Source organism: Lynx rufus, unplaced genomic scaffold (genome assembly GCF_022079265.1).
Source record: "Lynx rufus isolate CCGP_SWC_20201006 ecotype Redwood Valley unplaced genomic scaffold, mLynRuf1.p SCAF_6, whole genome shotgun sequence".
Taxonomy (NCBI): Eukaryota; Metazoa; Chordata; class Mammalia; order Carnivora; family Felidae; genus Lynx; species Lynx rufus.
Window position 1 is genome coordinate 101098430 of NW_025814878.1, and position 6528 is coordinate 101104957.

At 41.7% G+C, this 6528-nt stretch overlaps 1 pseudogene; it reads right to left on the reverse strand.

Annotated features, from left to right (window-relative positions):
• Positions 1-1298: 1298 nt before the first annotated feature.
• Positions 1299-2774, reverse strand: LOC124528558 (spliceosome RNA helicase DDX39B-like; annotated as a pseudogene).
• Between the last annotated feature and the right edge of the window lie 3754 nt (positions 2775-6528).

The following is a 6528-nucleotide window of genomic DNA, read 5'->3' on the forward strand; positions in this document are numbered from 1 at the left end:
TGAATGCATCAGATGTCCCGACTAGTAAATTCTGCCACCTATCATTCTAGACCCTCTACTTCTACTAATGAAGCAATGAGCACTTTCAGTGACTGCCCTGTACCCATCTTTTCCTGTGGTGTAGTAGGGTTTGGGGTTTCAAGCATGATTCATTCTGTCCCGGTTGAAAGTGAAATTCAGTTTATTTGGCAATCCGTTTCTTTTGGATTATAATTTACTGCCATTCACCCCACTCACTCTATCAGTTTCATGCCACCTGAAAATCTGACAAATGGCTCTTCACTAATGTAAAAATCTGTCGTAGAGTCAAGGACAAAGAGAGATCTGCAGCCTGCTGACATTGACACTACTGATATGCTAAATCACCTTCTAAATAGTAGAAACATTTTACAGCTAGACAGGACTTACGAGTAAATGAAGCAGGCAGGTGGTTTCAAAGGTAGCACCGAGTTTTCCCAACCTACCAAAATGCATGCGCAGTTCATCCTCAATACTTTGGGTTCTAATAGTATCTGAGATTTTCCTTCTATTTAAAACAAGCTAACATCAAGTGGCACTAAATGCGTTGGTCTTACCTGCATGTGAATTTATCAGCAAATTCTGGGATGGCAGATTTTCACAGGGAGTAGAGTGGAGACTGCAGGAAGGCCCAGGATATCTGAGAAGTAAGAGAATTTGAAAGGAGATCGAAGACACCCTTGCAAATTCCACTTACTTCAGTTTATTCAGTGTTTTTGGACCTCAAACTCTTTTCACATCTGATTACCTAAACTTTCATATGAATTTAAAAATAATCTCACCCTGGGCGCCTGATGGCTCAGTCAGTGAAACATGAGACTCTTGATCTTGGGGTTGTTAGTTCAAGCCCCACATTGGGCACAGAGCTCACTAAAAATAAAAATAATCTCACCTTTTTCTATGATACAATACAAAATGTTATAATGGGTTGCGGGTCTCAGATGAGGGATAAACAAAGTAATAAAAAAGTGAATCTGGGTTCCATAACCACAGCACTACAGACTTTTTAAGAAACAAAAGTCAAATCCTAAAGAAGAGGTTTTAAATTTAAAATATTTTATTTTAGGTCAGCATACATAGTATTTAATATTGTATTAGGAAACTCATTTCATTGTATATATTCCTGGTGGTTTTTTTTTTTTTTTTTTTAGTTTTGTTAAAAAAAATTCAGACGATTCATGAAACAGGAGTTTAGGAGTGGTGGTGATGCAAAAGGGGGAAGTCATGGGGTGGGGTGTGGGGGTTGCTAGGGCAGGTGGCAGTAGTGTCTCCTTCACCCCCATGCCTGCTGTCATCTCCTGAAGAGGGACAGACGGTCACACTCCAAAACTATGGGTGAGTCCTCTACCGTGTCTGTTCAATGTAGGAGGAAATGTCTGTCTCATCTGTCAGCTCACTAATATTGACTTCAAAGCGATCCTGCACGTCATTGAGGATCTTGGCGTCGTTTTCATCTGACACAAACGTGATGGCCAAGCCCTTGGTGCCAAACCGGCCTGCTCAGGCCACCTGATGCAGGTAGGTGTCAGAATCCTCAGGCATGTCAGAGTTGAAGGCAACGTTCACCCGTTCAATGTCCATGCCTCGGCCAAGTAGGTTGGTGGCCACAAGAATTCGTCGTTGAGAATCTTTAAACTGCTGATACCGAGAAAGCCTCTCCTCCTGGGGCATCCCTCGGTGGATAGCAATGGCTGGGAAGTTCTGCTCCACTAGAAGCTGGGCCAGGGCAATGCAACGCTGCACAGACTTCACAAAGATCACCACCTGATTGAACTCAAGGACATCGAGAAGGTCAAAGAGCTTCCGGTTCTCCTCGTTGTCCTTCAGTTTCACATAGTACTGCTGCAACCCATGCAGCGTCAGCTTCGTCTCATCATCCACGAAGATCTCCATTGGGTCTTGCATGAACTTGCGGCAGACAGCACGGATCTCTTTGCTCAAGGTAGCACTGAACATCATGACCTGCTTTTCACGGGGGGTCATGCAAAAAATTTCCTGGACGTCCCGACGCATGTCGAGCTGTTCAAGCATCTTATCACATTCATCCAAGATAAAGTGTTTAATGTGTTTGAGATTGAGGCTCTTATTTCGAGCCAGGGCTAGGATGCGGCCAGGGGTCCCCACGATGATATGCAAGCAGTTTTCTTCTTCAGCACCTCTTCATCCTTCTTGATAGACCACCAAAAAACACCGTGACCTTGACATTGGGCATGTATTTAGAGAAGCGCTCGTACTCCTTACTGATCTGAAGAGCCAACTCCCGAGTGTGACACATCACCAGCACAGACCCCTGTCCAGTAACTGGCTCCGGCTGTTGCAGTGTGTCCAGCACAAACACTGCTGTCTTTCCCATGCCTGGCTTGGCCTGGCATAGAACGGCCATTCCCAAAATGGCCTGAGGGATGCACTCATGCTGGACTTCTGATGGATGCTCAAAGCCACAGTCAACAATGGCCCAGAGCAACTCTGGCTTCAGTAGGAAGTCACGAAAGCCAGAGCTGTGGATGGAGACATAGGAGCCCTTGACATCCTTCTTGGCAGGGGCCTCAGCCCCGTCTCCCCCTGCTGCTGTCTCCACCTCATCTTCATAGTCCAAGAGCTCATTCTCCACATCGTTCTCTGCCATTCCTTGGCCGGCAGGGGGAGAAGGGGAGGAGTCTCCGGAAGGGTTCACGCAGAGGAAGTGAAAACAAGGGAGGAGAGTGGGGGCTTGAGCAACAGTTTAAAAAAACAAACAAACAAACAAACAAACAAACAAAAAACCTAGTTTCTGATAGAAGAGCTGAGCAAGGCGAGCGCATATGGCCTATATTCCTTAATAAGAGTCATCATATGTAAAGATATCCAGTCTTTACCTACTTAACAAATAGGAATTATCTAATTATCTAATAATTAAATTAATTAAACGGTTATTAGATAATTAGATCATTATTAGGTCACTTTAATTTTATAAGGAATATTTACTTACCAACAAATACATTTTAAAGGGCATATTATATTTACTTTGGAGAAAAATTTAACTGTTAGGGCACCAAAAATTGATAAATGCTCTCATAAATTGGTGTTTTGAATTTTTGCATTTTCCACTTAAGAGCAAAACAAATGCTCTCTTTTCTTTTGAGTTTTGTTTACTAATGATGAGGTAAGAGGGGTTGCAAGCACCTTCCTGCAAATGACACATGTGGGAGTAGTCATGTCCAATTATCGAAAAGTCTTGGCAATAATCCTTGCAACAGTTTTGTATTTAAGTTTGATTTTTTTTAAAGAAATCAATACATGTGGATGTACTGTTTAAGAATTTTTTTTAATTTTTTTTAATGTTTTATTTATTTTTGAGACAGAGAGAGACAGAGCATGAACGGGGGAGGGGCAGAGAGAGAGGGAGACACAGAATCCAAAGCAGGCTCCAGGCTCTGAGCCATCAGCCCAGAGCCCTACGCGGGGCTCGAACTCACGGACCGTGAGATCGTGACCTGAGCTGAAGTCGGACGCCCAACCGACTGAGCCACCCAGGCGCCTCTAAGAATTTGATTATTGAGTGTTTCTGTTGGATCTGGAGAGGAGCAATCTGAGACTTGGAGAATTACTGTCATGCTTATGCTCCTTACTGATAATCTTGTATTTTACCATTAGTATTTCTTTTGTTTTGTGAGTTATTAACTAACAATCCAATATGAGTATAACAATATATGAATAACAGAGTGATGTAACGCTATGTATTGACTAAAAACTTCATAGTGAGTAGCAGGTCCCACTTGAGTGATAAAACAAGTAGACAGAGTAATGAACAAATGCATTTCAACACCATTAACCAAAATCCTGTAAACTTTTTAGGAAATAGAAGCAAAAGTAGATCCCGTCACTGCCCTTAACAACCTGATCTTTTCTCTTGTATTACTGGTTGGGAAACCTTTCATAATTTTTCACGTGACTGAGAGGTTCAAAGAACAGCAAAACCTTCTGAATATCTTGACACAAGTATGGCCAAGAAAAAAACAATGCCTTTGTCGACTCTCATTCAGTAAACCTAGTGCGTCCAAAGTCAGTAAAAGATCACTAACATTGTACACCACCAAGCAGAGGTAGTAAACCTACTCTGCAGGTTATGAGACTTGAACTAAGTCTCAGTTAAATTAAAAGACATCTCAAAACAGTCTAGGCATCTGGTGAGTGAAAGACATAAATGTTCCTTAGGTCAGAGCTTCTCGAACTGTACTGTACCGTTACATCATGCAGGGGAGTTACTGAAATGCAGGTTCTGATTCAGCATTTGGGAAGGGGGCAGGGGAGGTTTCTGGATTTATAACAAGTTTTTAGGTGATGCTGCTGCTGGTTCAGCCATAAGGGACTCTGAGGCCCTCTCCAGAGCTGGCAGGGGAATGCTAAATAACAGCATTAACCTTATTCAATGAGATAAAGTATATAGAAAAAAACACGAAGCCCCAAACACAAGCTACTTGTTATGTTAGTACAATCTATCTGTTTCCTAGTTTATTTTGGTCCCTGGATTCTATATCTACCTGGTAGGCATGAAACACCATCACCTTCAGCAACAACCAAGACTCATGCTGACCCCAAATCCATCTGTCTCCTATCAAAAAACACACCACACACTGAAACATTATTTGAGTTTTATGAAGCTGTAGAAGCTGTGGTTATATAGAAACAAAAGTCAGTAAAGATAGGTACACAGAGGCGCCTGGACGTCTCAGTTGGCTGAGCATCTGAGTCTTGATTTCCACTCAGGCCATGATCTCACGGTCCTGGGATCAAGTTCCGTGGCCAGCTTCGTACTCAGTGCCGAACCTGTTTAAAATTCTCTCTCTCCCTTTCTCTCAGACCCTCCCTCAAGCGTGCTCTCTCTTTCTCAAAATAAATTAACATAAAAAAAAAGAAGGTGGGGGGACGGCACCTGCGTAGCTCAGTTGGTTATGCATCCGACCTCCACTCAGGTCATGATCTCATGGCTCGTGAGATCAAGCCCTGAGTCAGGCTCTTTGTTGACAGCTCAGAACCTGGCGCTTGCTTAGGATTCTGTGTCTCCCTCGCTCTCTGCCCCTCCCCCCACTCACACTCTTTCTCTTTCTCTCTCAAAAATTAAAAAAAAAAAAACTTAGAAAAAATTAAAAAAAATAAAAATAAAGGTATACAAATGGTGGACGATGAGGAAAGGCTGGCAGAAAAGGATCAGAGAACATTTGCTAGCTTGAAAAAAATCCTGTATACTGACTCTTACTTGCTTTTGGGTCAGACTGGGATACTCTGTTAGGGAAATGTTCATGTATTTTGTACATTTGTAAATGAAAAAGCCATATATTTGCATGAAAAGATGATATAAATAAATGAATGCAATAATCTGTAAACTGTCTCTTAACGTTGGGGTGGGAATGGGGGTTGGTTAGGGTGGATAGTAGCTACAAACCATTGATTGAACACCTGCTACACAACATCTACTTTATATGGATCATATTTAATTTCCACTCAACCTCAAAAAACAAGTACACTATTAAAGTACCCATTTTACAGTTGAAGAATCTGAGACTCTGAGAGGTTAGAGAACTTCCTCACTTGTACGCCGACAGACCAGACTTCCAAATTTTCAAATCCATTTGTATCATAAAAGTTTACAATGCCAGTCCCATACATTTAAAACTACACATAGATTTCTGTTTTGATGTTGATATTCTGACTACCTAGAAAAACCGTAACCACCAGCAAGTGGGGAGTGGCTAGGAAAGGCCACATTAATGACAAATGCTTTTCAAATTAATTAAAAGACATATATAATATATAATATATAATATATATATAATATATGTATCTCTTCTGCCCCCCCCTTCTAGAAATGGAATTGCAGGGTCGACAACTCACAATCTCTAGGGATGGAGCCCTAGCACCAGTGTGACTTTGAGGCACAAAGACGGTGAAAACTGACCTAGATCTTACCTAGATCACCCCTAAAAGTGAATCTGTCATGCTGAGCCTGCTGTCACATAACTTACTTGATTTGGAAGTTCATTTTCTTTCCTTTTTCAAAGTTACTTTGAATCTATAAGCACTTGTTGAAAGATTCAAATGGCATTGTCTTCCACCAACCAGTGGCTGATATATTGAAGAACAAAGCTGGTGAACAGATCAAATCTGTATCCACCTGTCTGTGCTCCCAATGGAAGCATTGTGTGTCTGTGAGTCACAAGACCTGGCTGGCCGCTTCTGGCATGTGCACGGGATCTCAAATCTGCAGCCAGTAAGGAGGCTACAAATGAAGGATTGTTTTTGTTTGTTATTGCTACTTTGTTGTTGTTGTTTGTTGATTTTTGTTGTTTTTTTTTTTTTAATGATCTTGGATGGTACTTTCACTTGACGTGTTATTTCCTAGCCTCTGTAAGAAAGTTTACGTGCACTTTCAGGGATTTCTAATGGCTGCTTGTTGGGTGCCACAATGCTATTGATACTACTCCCATTTCATTCAACTTCTGAGAGCTCAGTGATTGGAAATGATAATGGTGG